Here is a 15,543-nt window from a genome sequence, read left to right as displayed (position 1 = left end):
GTAATCCCTCATTAGTATAATCATGATGACTAAAAATTGGTTTTTAAAGTTAAATCACAATTTTGTGTAGATACTTGCATTTGTAGGTTATGTTTGTTGTAGTTTACTATTTTGAGCTTGCGAATACTAGTGGTTAATTATAAGTTCATTTGAATTGTTATTATCATGAAAATTCATGCATTTGCTGAAACATGTAATCAAAATTCTGCATTGAATTAATTCAAGAGTCAGAATCTAGAACATTTTGTATAATTTGCATGGTTTATACTGAAACTGCAGAGTTGGTCCTGGAAGCTCAGACCCCACCCCTCATATATAATATTAAAGCAAATTATGTCTTAAACTTTTGAGATTTTCATTTTCTTACTTGTCACTGTATTATCATATAATGTATTATCATACACTGATAAACTTTTTTCTCACTTGAGCTTTGAGTGAAATTGTTTCAAGTTATCACACATTGAGAAATATTTTCATGTACTTTATATACATAGCATGGGCATATGAGTGAATACACACACACACACACACACACACACACACACACACACAAAGTAGTCCTTACCTATGAATAGATTGGTATCAGTAAGTATATTTGGAAAAGTGTTTTTTAGAACCAGTGACAGCCTCTCATAGGAATAATGTTATGTTACTGTGTGTATGCTAAATTGCTTCAGTCATGTCCGGATGTTTGCAAACTTATGGACTGTAGCCCACTAGGCCCCTCTGTCCATGAGATTTCTCCAGGCAAGAATACTAGAGTGGGTTGCCATGTCTTCCTCCTGGGGATCTTCCCAACCCAGGGACTGAACCCAAGTTTCTGATGTCTCCTGCAGCGGCAGCAGGTTCTTTACTACTGGCCCTCCTATGTTACTATTCCAGTACAAAAATGTTATTTACTCATATTTCATGCCATTTTACATATTGCTTTTATTGGATCATCCTTTCCCAATTTCCTCTCTAGACACTAGAAATATGTCTCTGTACCACTAACCTTAGGAGATCTTCCACTACTGTAACCCATGACAACCATGCTGTTTTCAATATATGCTATCAGCCAGCACAGTGGTATTCCATTAGAATAATTATGTAGATGTTAAGCTATGTTTATATTTTCTTTTCTTTCTTTATATTCTTTTCCTATGTAGGCCATTACAGAGTATTGAGTAGAGTTTCCTGGGTTATATAGCAGATTCTTATAAGTATATGTTTTTATTTTCAAAATGATACATATCACTGTTTTGTTCTGAATTTTCAAATCTTGAACACTCAATAGTTGCTTAATGTTTTCAAAATAAGTAGAGTATACAATGGTGGCAAAAAACTGTAAAGTTTACTAAAACTAGAAAATACTAATCACAGAGTATATTCTGTTTAATATTCCACCTCAAGTTGCATTTGGTGCATTTATTATTATTTTCTGGTTGTCAGCATTGAAAGTAACTGAGAAGTGCACTTTTTATTAACCATATTTTCAAGGAGTCACGATTAATTTAGAATTAGAAAACCCTTCTCAATTTAATCATTGTCACAGAGAAAATCAGCAAGTAAACTCTGGAAAGCTGGTATTCAGAATGCTGGTGAAAGGTTTTTTCTTTCTAAAGTGTAACCTGATTTTTAATAAATGTGTTTGTTTGTAAGTAATCACTTTTTAATCAATGGGTCTCTGACTTACTCAGTTTAGGTAACTATAACAAAATACCACAGACTGGGTGGCTTAAGCTCACACTTTTCTCACACTGTTGGAGTCTTGGAAGTCTAATATAGAGGCACCAGCAGAGTTGGTGCCTGGCGAGAGCTCTCTTCCTGGTTTGTAGATGACTGCCTTTTCACTGTATCCTCCTATGCAGGGGAGAGGGAGCTCTAGTCTGTCTTCCTCATTTTATAAAAACACTAATCCCATTATGTGTGCCCCACCCTCATGACCTGAGCTAACCTAGTTACTTCACATCAAAATACTGTTACTTAAGGGGTTAGAGTTTCAACCTGTGAAGGTAGGAGATGGGAGGAGTGGAGGGGGGTAGGGACACAAACATTCAGCCCATAAGAGTCCCTAGTTGGAGAATGTGCATATGAGTTTCATCCACATGGGTTTCTATATTTTTAAAATTGGAGTGCCTTAGAAAAGTGAAGCCCTCTCCAGTTTACTATAGTCCCTGCCACTCCTGACTGTCCTGCTCCTTGCTCAGTACTCTTAAGGATGTGGTCTACTAAGCATCTCTATATACCTGAATCATTGATTCTTAATCTAAATCATTTAATTTTAAAAAATGTATCAAGATTTTTATATTAAACTATCCTTTTAATTTCCTCCTATAGGATGGAGAACTTAATACGGGGAAGGAATCCCCCACAATATCAGAGAAGTCCTTGTAAAGAAGTTCGTGCAGCACTTCGAAAGAGGCCTGAAGAGGAGTGTAAGTATGTTTAATAGGATTAACTTTGTTCTAGATAGACTTAGGTGAGTAGCATAACAAAACTACAATGTTCACCTTTAAGTGATCAATCAAATAGTAGAGGTATTTAACAAATACTTGTTGAATCTAATTGAAATTACTGTAAAAAATATCATATGGTACCTGGGTTTAGGCACTAAGAACATTGTTTTCTTTATTGTTTCTTGTGTACTTCAAAATGTTCTACTGATAATTTGGTTCTGTGTTCAAATGAGATTGGAAAAGGCCTCACAGTTTACCACATCTTTCTTAGACATATGTTCCATGAATACTGCTTCTGAAGAAGTTAAAAAAAATTTAATTTGTTTTAAATGAACATTTTCCAGTTTCATTTGACCACAGTACTCTTTCAACCTTTAAAAAACAAAACAAGACAACAACAAACCAAGGACTCTTTGAAAACCATTGCATTGGTCTAAAGAATAAATGTCTAGTGGCAAATATAAATCGATTGTTCAAAATGAAACATTTGAATTAATTGAATTTAGGAACAAATTTTGAACGAGGAGTCATGTATTCCCTCATAAAGCCATTTTAATCCATCTTTAAGTTATCAAAATGTTACAATATATAATTGCAGAGATCTTGTCTAAATGTTTCTAGTCTATAGCATTGTTGGAGATGTTTTTATCATAATTTTGTATTTTAAGTTTATATGATGACCCATAATACTAGCTTTCCTCATGGCATTTGCATCTGGTTATTTTCAGGGAACTAAATCGCAATTTATTATGACAAAAATTTATCTGAGTGATGTATTTTTACAGGAATTTACATTGTGTTAGGATAGAGCTAATGCAGTGGATTCATTGGCATAAACAATTTAGTAGACTTTTAAGGTTATATTGATATTTTAAATTAGTTTGAAGTACACTATTCTGGGTGAAGATAAAATATATTAAATCTGGGCACACTCATGGCAAGCAGTGTGCTTTTGTTTTCTTTCATTTTATTAGAAAGTCAATAGATGATCTGATTGGGTTGGCATCTATGTCATTCAACATAGTGTTTTATTTTGGTATAACTTCCAACATTATAAACAATATCCAAGTAAAACTAAAATTTGAAAATGAAGATATAGTTAATGGGCATGTTAAAACAAAAACTGTTTGTAAAATGCCGACTTGTGCATAAAACTATTCCTTCTTTATTGGGTTCACCAGGATTTCTCCTCTATGATGGTTTAACACAATCAACTTAGTCTCTGTTATAGTTCTGCAGGTTTTATTTAGAAGGGATTTTTCAAATAAAGCTATAGTTGATTCTTTTGGAGTCACAGAGTATATTTAGTATATATAAAGTCATCTTTCAGCCCTCTTATACTGAGTTGGTCTAACCCAGAGGTTGACCAGCTACAGTCCAAATATATCCTGACACCTCTTTCTATAATAAAATTTTATTGAAACAGAGCCATCTCTGTTCATTTAGGAATTGTGTATGGCTGCTTTCCACAACAAATGAAAAGTTGAGCAGTTGTGACAGAAACTATATGGTCCACAAAGCCAAAAATATTTACTTGATTCTTTACAGAAAAAGGTTTTCAAACCCTTGTCTAGGCCAGTGGGTCTCAAAGTATGGTCTCCAGACCAGCAACAGAACCTGGGAATGTACTGTTGAAGCACAAATTTTAAGGTCTACAACCCACATCTACTGAATCCAAACAGCTGATAGTCAAGTCCTATAATCTGTGTGTTTTGAAGAAGCCCTAGAGGAGATTCTGATGCAAGCTCAAACCTAAACACCACTAGACTAAGTCAAGTGACTGGCTGTAAGATGACATTAAGTTACCATGGTTACAAAAGACTAATAATAATAGACATATTTCAGAACTAAGTCTTTGTTGTTTAATGTAAGGTAAATTTTTTTTTAAAAAAACTATTTATTCTGTTATAACAAGCAAATCCTCAACAACTGGATCATGGCAGTCAGGACAATTTTTGAAATATCACTACAGGAGCTCAACTGGATTGATGATGTTGTTGAACATTGAAGGATATAATGAGAAATGAGAAACATACAAAGTAATATTCTCTCACATTATTCCCTGTTAGTTTAATACATAGTTCTTCTTGTCTGGTATTGACTCCTGTTAATTCCCTAAGAAAGAATCCTCTTTTTTAGAATGAGAGCAATACAGTAATTAAGACATTAACTTTAAAGTTACACACAGGAATTTATTTTTTAATGTGACACAATATGATCAGATGCAGGACCCTGGGTATTATTTTCTTAATCTAAATGAGTCAGTCTGCTTATTTGAAAAATGAGGATAATTAAAGAGTCTTCCTTGAAAATTTGTTTGGAGAATTAAGGACAATTTATTTTAAGTACCTGGTATAGAACTTGGGATGTGGCAAGTTTTCTTCTTTCTTACTTTCTTCCTCTTCATCAATTATGGCAGTGCTTATTTTCAGCTAACCATTTGAGGATAGCAAAGCATGTTTTGACCATAGAAATGTAAATGTAGGGAAATTATAACTACTATTTACCATAAGGAACAGGTTGTAAACAAATGACACAAAGCTGGAATTCTTGCAGCAGTGTTAGATAGTAATTTGTGTTAGTTAGATAGCAATTGGTCTCACGTTCTTCCCTCTTAATTCTACAAATTCAACATGGGATCTAGATCAAGACTTACAGGTCAGCTCCTGTGGAAAGCTGCCACCTTAGAAAACCATCATAGAAAGTCAAATAATAGTGGCTTTTCTTTGCTGAGAATTGAAAGAATAGTGGAACTTGACTCTGACAATGTGTGTGTGTGTGCTCTCCGTCGATAGGATCCTCCAAACACAAGGAAGCCCTCTTTCATTTGGAGATTTGCAAACAAGAGGGTTTAGCTGAATAACAGAATTTATAGTACTTTCTTTTATAATCATTTACAATATTTTCAATGTTAATATTGATATTAGGTCACCAGACATATTGCTTTTAACCAGTTATTTCATGTAAGTTATATCTAGCTATGCTGTATTTAGCATAGCCAAGCAAATTTTCAAGAATCAAGTACAAATTTTCAAGAATCGAGTAAAACTTGATCCTTCGAAAAGGCAGATTTTTAAATATGTTCAAGTTACTTCCTATAAAAAAACAAACATAAAAACTTTGTCTTCAAAACCAAAGCACCATTCAGCTACAGCCCTACATTCTCCTTCTGTCCCCAGGCAAACCTCTCTAAAGAGTCATCTATGCTCACTCCACTTACCCTCCTCTCACTCCTCCAAATCAATGCAGTCTGGCTCCTATTCAATCACTCTGCTGAGACAGCTTTTATTCAGACTAGCCATAATCTCTTTATGATGCTGTATTAATTTTATATTGCTTTGTAATAAGTTATCACAAATTTACTGTCTTGAAAAACAGTTTATCTCAATTTCTTTGGATCAAGAATCCAAGTGGGACTTAGCTAGGTTCTCTGCCTCAGAACCAGGATGAAGTTTCATCATGAGCTCAGTTGGGGAAGAGGCCACTTCTAAGCTTACTTAGGCTGTTGGCAGAATTTGCTTTCTTATGGCTCTATGACCAAGAGTCTACATTTTTTTATGACCGAGAGTCTAGCTGAGGGCCACCTTTAGGATCTAAAGATCTCCTGCAGTTCCTTGGTATATGTTCATTCTCAATACTGTTGCTTACTTCATTATTTATAAGAAATGTCAAAATATTATTGTATTAACCAGTTTGGTAAAAATCATGATAATTAGTCAAGTTCTTGCCTTCATATTAGAAGTTATTGAACATGATTTGATGATTTAATGTTCATTTAATGTTCATTTTCCCTGATGACTTGAGAGTTTTGTAAATGCCAGTTCCTATCTAGAATTCTATCTGAGCGTCCCTCCATATCAGGTTGTCACCTTTCACTTTTGCTGTGATTGCTATTGCTTTTTAATCTGTCTACCCCTTCTTTTGGGATTGTGTTTCCTATTTTAATGTTCTCTTTCAGAAACCATCCTTTATAAGAGTTTCACACTGAATATGTGTCAATGAATCAAGACTTGAAAACCAGTCAAGCCCTTGGATGATTTACAGTGAACAGGATAGAGAAATAAGGAATAGTAAATGCAATATAAGAAGTGGGATGCAGTAATTTAAAAGATCTTAAGCCTACCTTTCTTCTCACTGACTTCATCTCAAGTTTGTGGTGGGTCTCTGGATACTTGGATTCTTTACCAGGTTCCTGTTTCAAATTACGTCCCAGTGATTCCAGTATGGTGTGGGTGACCTGGTGTTACTGTCAACTCACTCACTTGGTCAGGGCACTTAGGCAGTGGGGGTGGGGGAGGGTTCATATTTGCTAAGGAAATTTGAAGTAACCTTTTACAATGGTAGAACCGTGCTATGTAGTTATAGAACTCATACATGTACGTAACAATGTCAATGTGCAGAGGAAGAGTTACTATGTTTTCCTGGGCTTCTGTTTATGCTAGGAAACTTCCTAGATGCCTCTAGAAAATACTCCCTATACTTTCATTAGCCTAAATTGGAATAAATCCCTATTCCTGTATCTTCACTATACACCATAAAAATGCTATGTACTCATTGGCTTAAGCCTATTATACTGGACCAATCACATTTAAGAGTTGGTTTAGTATTAAAAGTAATCCTAGATAATGTAAGGTAATGAAAGTGAGGTAATGTATTTGTCATTTGGCCTAGTATAATGGAAAAGGTAGAGTTACTCAACATTATATCCCACACTATTGCTTGCAGTATATATTTGTCTCTGTATATTTAGCTATCCCAAATTGTTTTAGAGATGAGGATGGGAACATAGAAACAGAAGAGGTGGTAACTGGCAGATCAGGAATCCAAAAGTGAAAGTGTTAGTTGCTTAGTCATGTCTGACTCTTTGGGCCCCATGAACTGTATGCCAGGCTCCTCTGTCCATAAAATTCTCTATGCAACAATACTGGGGTGGATAGCCATTCCCTTCTCCAGGGGATCTCCCTGACCCAGGGATTGAACTCAGTTTTCCTACATTGCAGTTAGTTAGATTCTTTACCATCTGAGCCATTAGGGAAGCCCCCAATGATATTAAAGTGACTTCCAGGCCTCTATTTATCATGCAGAGCCCTCTTTCCCTATCTAAGCCCTATAATTTATGGGCAGTTGTGTTTCTATTATTTTCAGTTGTTCTTTTAGCTTTTCTTAAAATACAGTTTCCTTCTTGTTTGGAATGAAACTCATTTCCTCTACATCTCCCTTCCATTCTAGGGCCAGCCCTCCTTTTTGTCAAGCTTAATTATTGGCTATGTTGTATAGATGAGGCTGGGGCTCCCCAGTGGCTCAGTGATAAAAAGTCCACCTGCAGTGCAGGAGCTGCAGAAGATGCAGGTTCAATTCCTGGGTCTGGAATATCCCCTGGAGAAGGGCATGGCAACCTACTCCAGGATTCTTGCCTGGAGAATCCCATGGACAGAGGAGCCTGGTGGGCTACAGTCCATAGGGTCACAAAGAGTCAGACACGACTGAACCGACTTAGCCCGCATGTACATAGATGAGGCTGTAGGATCTCAGACATGTTAAATAATTCATACAGTGTCACACAACCAATCAGTGCCAAAGTTGGGATGCAAATGTTAAGTTTGACTCCAAAAGCTATCTTATTCCTACTGTTCCATGCTATATGCCTACACACAGTATTCTATGCCCTCATTTTAGCTCTCCAGGATTCACTTCCTGCTTAATTCTTAAAAAATTTTTAAGCATAAATTATCATACAAAGAAAGGTATATAACATGTGTGTATAGCTTAAAGAGTCAGAAACTAGCATGCATGTATCTAAAACATCAGAGTTGCTGAATTATAGATTCCTATTCAACTCTGTTTATCTCTTTAGTTTGGCATATCCATTCGAGAAAACTAGTCTTTCCTACTTCTCATTTCTGAGGTCTTTCTTTACAGTGACCATTTTTAAGTCTTACAACAGTAAAAGGAATAATGTACATGATTTTCGTACTAGGGGACTCAGAAGAAACAAATGGTCAGTGATTTCTTATTAGCTTGAAAATCTTATTATTTGTTTGATTTTTTATTAATATCTTAGATTGTGACTATACAGTGTCATAACAAAAAAACAAAGTTGCATTTTTAAGTTGAATTTTATCACCACATTTGAAATTAATACATGTTACTCACTAATAATTTGGGCATGATATATTATAAAGATAAGATTAAAAGGAGATTAGATTAAATTGGATTCATAGCCTGAACATTCTTAGACTAATTAAAAAATTGAAATCAAGCTCATGCAAGCTTAGTACAAAATTGGTATATTTTAGATAACTTTTCCATTCAAGGTGGTAACAGAAATTCAGGCAGAAATATGTCTTGAATTTTTCTCTGGAATATCCACAGGTTTAAACCACCTTTCTCAGTTATCAGCAGTTATATTTGTCCCAAGACTCTATGTAAGATATAATTTTAGAAAAAAAGCCACTAGCACTAATTTTACTGGCACCTCTGGCTTAGCCAGCCATTCATTTGAATTAGGTCTTGAATCATCACTGGACTTTTTAAAATGCAAATTCCTTCAAGGGTAATACTAGTCAAATCTTAAGACTCTCTAACATAAAAGTGATTTTAGATCACTAATCTCAGCAAAGAATCAAATCTCGAGAGAACTTTGGATGCTCAGAAAGAAAAAGGAAAGGTCAAAAAACGGTTATATAGGTGAGGAGTATAAAAACAAATTCACTTGCTACATATTTTTGCTAAGGGTTGGTTCTGTTATTGGGTGAAAGATATTTTCACATAAGATTTCAGCCCTTTCTACATTCTTCCATTTATTTCAGTAGTAACTACCATACTAATTTATTCCTCCTTTGTGAAAGGTTCTCCTTCTCTCCTTGGCAGATGGCAGGAAGGAATGCCCTCCTTTTGGTCCATGGAACACTTTGCACAGATTAATCACGCAGTACTTGCAGCACAGTATTTTACCATTTGCTTGCATGTTTATTTCCTCCTAGTTGGGTTCTAAGTTGCTTAAGAGCAGACAGATACATCTTACTCATCTATCTACCACGAGCATTAAGCATAATATTTGATATACAATTATCATGCTAATAAAAGTTTTCCCCCCAAAATTAACAAACTGTAAATGATGAAACTCGATTCATGCCATGATATTTATTGGAGTCTGGGCCTATGTGTGCTAAGTAGCTTCAATTGTGTCCAAGTTTTTTGTAACCTTATGAACTGTAGCCTGTCAGGTTTCTCTGTCCGTGGGATGCGCCAGGCAAGAATACTGGAATGGATTGCCATGTCCTTCTCCAGGGGATCTTCCTGACCCAGGGATCAACCTGCATCTCTTATGTCTCCTGCATAAGCAGGCAGGTTCTTTACCACTAGCACCACCTGCAAAGCCCCTATTGGAGTTCAAAGGAATCCAATAAATAACTTCAATTTTCCAGAATAATTTTGGAACCAATTAAGGAATTGATAAATGTCAGGAAATTAGAGATCAAGCATCAATCTCATTACTTTTAAAAGCTGGATAGGAGGACATACCTGAGATGTTTGACAACAATTGACTTCTCACTACAAATGCATACTTAACCCAAATGCATACTTAACTCAGCCACAGCAGTTCAGGAAAACCATGGGCCTGCTCATGTCGGGAATTCCTCCTACAAAATGTATAGCATTGAGAAACAGATCAGTGTACCTTGTCTTCCATAAAGCAAGTTTACCCCAAAGAAAGATGGAGGAAGGGGCTACCCTACACATGTCAAATTCTTCAAAATTTACAAATAAGGTAAATCACTGCATTTCCTAGTAAGAGTTAGGAAAGAGATAAGAGGGTCTATAGTGTTGAAAATATCTCTCCACACAGAAAATAAGTGAGTGGAGAAACATCACCACTTGCAATGTTGCTTATAATTTTTATGTCTTAAGCTACAGAGCTTAAACATTAAACCCTTAGAAAACTAGAGGGGAATTAATTAGGGTAATCTCTCCCAGATATAAACTGTTATTCTTTCATGAACTATTCTGGTATCATTTGGGGCAGAGAGGTGAAGCAGTGTAGATTTAACTCCAAGACCACTGTAGACCAAAGTCTTAACACTTCATGTTCTACTTACTATCCAAATAATGCTCTACATGATTAGCAAGGTTTCTGCAATATGATTAAACTACATTCATTTATCCAACAAATATCTATTGTTTGAGTGCACATGTGTGCCTGTCTCACTGTTCTGGGTGTTTGTAATACATAGTGAGAAAAAATTTAAAAATCAAAAAAGGCAAACATTTCTTGTCTCAACAAAGTTATGCTTTTGTTGGGGAAAACAGACATTAAACAAAATAAGTAGGTTATAATCCATAGAAGGTGATTCATAGTGTAGAACAAAGAGCAAAGTTAAGGGGGTTTATGATTAGATAGACATTTGAGGGCACTTTTAAGTAGGAAGACCAGAATATGCAGAACTTCACAAATAAAGAGATGAAGGAGTTAGCCACACCAGTTTAAACTCTATGACTCTTGCATTTAAATTTACCTGGAAGAACCCTCCCATCCAGAGGTTAATTTTGGCATCATGCATAGTTGGGCATAGCTGAATGACTAAAACTTTCACTTTTTTTGCATGCAATATTTTCAAACCTCTACAGATTGTTGCCTTTTGGAGTGCCAGATATGGGGTGAATGTGAGTCTGACCAATAGCATGGTTTCTACAAAGTCTGATGAGCAAGTGTCTTTAGTCCTAGAACCCTAGTGCCTTTTGCCACGTGTACTGCTATGGAATTACTTGTTGTTAGTCAATCAATCATGTCTGACTCTTAGAATTCAATGAACTGTAGCCTGACAGACTGCTCTGTCCATGGTATTCTCCAGCCAAGAATACTGGAGTGGGTAGCCATTCCTTTCTCCAGGGGATCATCCCGACTCAGGGATTGAACCAAGGTCTCCTGCTTTGCAGGCAGGTTCTTTACCATTTGAACCACCAGGAAGACCATGGAATTGCTTAGACCTTTATAACTGCTGTCATTGTTATCTGTTTCATCTGGAGAATTAACCTCAGCACATTCATGGCCTAAATCAGCTGTTGTTTCTTCAGAAATGTATGCCTCCAGGGACTTAATGAGGTTAAGTGTCTGTTCTTTCAAGAAACTTTCTTTCTTCAACATTGGATTGTTCTGGGAAGGGCTTGAGTAGAATCTCTGTATTATCTTTTTCACAGAAGTAAAGTAGGCACTTACTGCTTCATCTCTTTCTATTGTTCTACTGATTTTAGGTTAATGTTACCAGATAGAATACAAGTTCAGTTCAGTCACTCAGTCGTGTCCGACTTTTTGCGACCTCATGAACCGCAGCACACCAGGCCTCCCTGTCCATCACCAACTTCCAGAGTCCACCCAAACCCATGTCCATTGAGTCAGTGATGCCATCCAACCATTTCATCCTCTGTTGCCCTCTTCTCCTCTTGCCCTCAATCTTTCGCAGCATCAGGGGCTTTTCCAATGAGTCAGCTCTTCGCATCAGGTAGCCAAAGTATCAGAGTTTCAGCTTCAACATCAGTCCTTCCAATGAATACTCAGGACTGATCTCCTTTAGGATGGACTGGTTGGATCTCCTTGCAGTCCAAGGGACTCTCAAGAGTCTTCTCTAACACCACAGTTCAAAAGCATCAATTCTTTGGCAAGGCACCTGGATAAATTTGAATACATATACACAAAAAATACATTTTTATATCTTATTTAACATTTAGAGTACATTTAAAATGAAAATATTATTCTTTATCTGAAACTCAGATAAGGGTGTTTGGATTCTACAGAAAAACAGAAACAATAGCATGTGTGTGTGTGTGTGTGTGCATTTCAAAGGAATTGGCTCACCTGATTATTTTGGCTGGCAAATCCAAAATATGCAGGCTGAAGAACCAAGAAGAAGCTGATATGTAAATCTAAAAGTCCATCTGTTAGCAGAATTCCTTCTTCCTTTGGAAAAGTCAGAGTTTTTCTAAAAATAACTTCAACTAATTGGATGAGGCTCACACTCATTATGGCTTTCCAGGTGGTGCCAGAGATAAGGAATCTGCTAGCCAACGCAGGAGACACAAGAGACATAGATTCAGTCCCTGGGTCAGGAAGATGTGGGGAGTAGGAAATGACAATCCACTCCAGTATTCTTGCTGGGAAGTTCCATGGACAGGAGAGTCTGGCACGTCACAGTCCATGGGTCTCAGAGTCAGACATGACTGAGTGCACATGTGTGCACGTGTGCATGTGTGTGTGTGTGCGCACACACACACACACACTCTTTATAGAGAGTAATTGGTTTTACTCTAATTCTACTAATTTAATATCAATCTCATCCAAAAACACCCTCACAGAAGCCTCCAGAATAATGTCTGACCACATATTTAGGCATTGTGGCCCAATCAGTTTGACCTGGAAAATCAACCATTTCTAAGAATTTAAATTGTTCCTGTCTGGTCCCATCACTTCATGGGAAATAGATGGGGAAACAGTGGAAACAGTGTCAGACTTTATTTTGTGGGGCTCCAAAATCACTGCAGAAAGTGACTGCAGCCATGAAATTAAAAGATGCTTACTCCTTGGAAGAAAAGTTATGACAAACCTAGATAGTATATTCAAAAGCAGAGACATTACTTTGCCAACAAAGGTCCGTCTAGTCAAGGCTATGGTTTTTTCCAGTGGTCATGTATGGATGTGAGAGTTGGACTGTGAAGAAAGCTGAGCGCCAAACAATTGATGCTTTTGAACTGTGGTGTTGGAGAAGACTCTTGAGAGTCCCTTGGACTGCAAGGAGATCCAACCAGTCCATTCTGAAGGAGATCAGCCCTGGGATTTCTTTGGAAGGAATGATGCTAAAGCTGAAACTCCAGTACTTTGGCCACCTCATGCAAAGAGTTGACTCATTGGAAAAGACTCTGATGCTGGGAGGGATTGGGGGCAGGAGGAGAAGTGGATGACAGAGGATGAGATGGCTGTATGGCATCACTGACTCGGTGGACATGAGTTTGAGTGAACTCCGGGAGTTGGTGATGGACAGGGAGGCGTGGCGTGCTGTGATTCATGGCGTCACAAAGAGTTGGACATGACTGAGTGATTGAACTGAACTGAACTGGTGTTGATCTATTTCTTTCTTTAATAATGTAAAACTATAACTATTTCCTAATACTTTGGTTTTTAGGTTTTCACTGCTTTTGGACTCAAATATATTTTTGTAATATATTTTCCTAAGCTTCATCTCATGAGGTCTTCTATATGAGAGCTATTAAATCAATAAATTCTGAGTCTTTCAAAATAATTCACTATTCAAAGAAATCATATTCATCCTCACTTGTCTGGGTTGGATAATCACACTGAGAGAGAAATTTCCCATGAAATCAGGATCAAAATCAAGCCGAGACTCCATCTCTTATTGTTCTGCATGCCTTTTCCTGCAATGTGTCTCCTTTGAAAATAAGTGAAAGTGAAAGTCTCGGTCGTGTCCCACTCTTTGTGACCCCATGGACTGTAGTCTGCCAGGCTCTTCTGTCCATGGAATTCTCCAGGCAAGAATACTGGAGTGGGTAGCCGTTCCCTCCGGGGATGTTCCCAACCCAGGGATTGAACCCAGATCTCCCTCATTGCAGATGGCTTCTTTACAGTCTGAGCTACCAGAGAAGCCCTGGATCTTCCTTTAAACAGATAACTGTATAAATTTCTGGAGTGTTTTTCTTAGGGTAAGACAATGCCTGTACCCTCACCTATAATGATTTTGTCACTTTGAAACTCACCTAATAATGCTTTAAATATACTTTTGTATCCTTAAATTTGTCCAGATTTTGTGGATGCTTTGGTACTGTGTCTGCTTTCTTTGAGTAGTAGTTCTCAGTTGCTGTCATTCTGAAGTCTTTATCTACAGCTTTGAAAGGCCACATCCTCTGTAGTTTCCCAGACCCTGCCATCTCTTGGGGATTCATTCCAGATTGCTCTCTGAAATTCTGTCTCTCTGCTTTGGTTAGATTTCTTTAAGCTACAATCATAACTATTTGACTTGGTACAACTGAAACATATTTTGCTTTTCTACTTTCTCCTTTAAAATTTATCAGAGCTGGGTCTATCCGTTTCTGTTTAATATTTGTTTCCCATGGCCTGAAAGTTCCCATTTTCTTCTCCCTGTCTATCTAATATATCTTATAAAATCTCAATATTTCTCCTAAGGAAAACTCTCTGTTCCTCCAAAGTAATTAGCCAGTTTCCCTTTATTTTGTTTTTATTTTTGTATTTCTTCTGTTATAATAATAAAGCTAAAGCATGTTCCTTTTCATACCATTCCAGTTCCCCCTGGATACCTTAACAAACTCAATTCTTACAGACTAAGTGCTCCAAACAGACTTTATTATTTCTGTTTGTGGCCTTTATATATGCAGTCATTTCAATGATATGTTTGTTATCTTTCTCAATTCCACCTAGGAGAGGACATCTAGGAGTCTCTTCATCATAAGGACTCCCTATTACTTTTCATTTGTTTGCTAATCAAATTCACTACTCTTCTGTGGGACCATCCACACTGAGAGTTCTCTGATTTATAAGGCCATGGACAGTGCTTATGTGAGGATCAAGCCTAGAGCCCAAGGTCTAACTGCAACAGCTTAAACACTGTGGCCAGTGCCCAATACAATCAGTGAGGTCAATATAGTGTTGATAAAACAGCCTCGTCTGCACAAAAACAATCATTTGCTTGGGAATAAGAGTGCTGTGAGTTGCAGTAAACCCCCAATCAAATCTTGCATATCCTACTTGCTAATACTGAAAGACGATGACTCCATGCCCTGGTCCCATCAAAAACTTTTCCAAGTGCCATTTGCATCACCAAAATTTACTTTTTGCCTACTTATTTTTATTACTGATAAAACTGACATTGGAGGATGTGGCTAATGTGCCTGGCTCCCATGATCTTCCTAAGAATTAGCTCATGTAACTTCATTCCAATGGGGCATATTGTTGTACAGCTGGAAACTTGCAGGGCAAAACCAGATGTCCTAGGCAGGAGCTAGGAGGGAAAAGAGGGGTTCTGAACACAGCATCTGTGCCCAGTTCTTCTTCAGTATGTGTTAAGTTGCTTCAGTCGTGTCC

General features: G+C 37.1%; 1 long non-coding RNA gene across 1 annotated transcript in view; it reads left to right on the top strand.

Moving 5' to 3' along the window:
• LOC120857010 overlaps nt 1-15,543 on the top strand; it is a 157,962-nt gene that overhangs the window by 124,493 nt on the left and 17,926 nt on the right. Inside the window, exon 2 of the long non-coding RNA XR_005719548.1 lies at nt 2,320-2,417. This is a non-coding gene — a long non-coding RNA (uncharacterized LOC120857010). The remainder of the gene's footprint in view (nt 1-2,319; nt 2,418-15,543) is intronic.

Source organism: Oryx dammah, unplaced genomic scaffold (genome assembly GCF_014754425.2).
Source record: "Oryx dammah isolate SB20612 unplaced genomic scaffold, SCBI_Odam_1.1 HiC_scaffold_28, whole genome shotgun sequence".
Lineage (NCBI taxonomy): Eukaryota > Metazoa > Chordata > Mammalia > Artiodactyla > Bovidae > Oryx > Oryx dammah.
The sequence above is the reverse complement of the archived record's forward strand: the minus strand, read 5'-3'. Positions and strand labels throughout refer to the sequence as shown.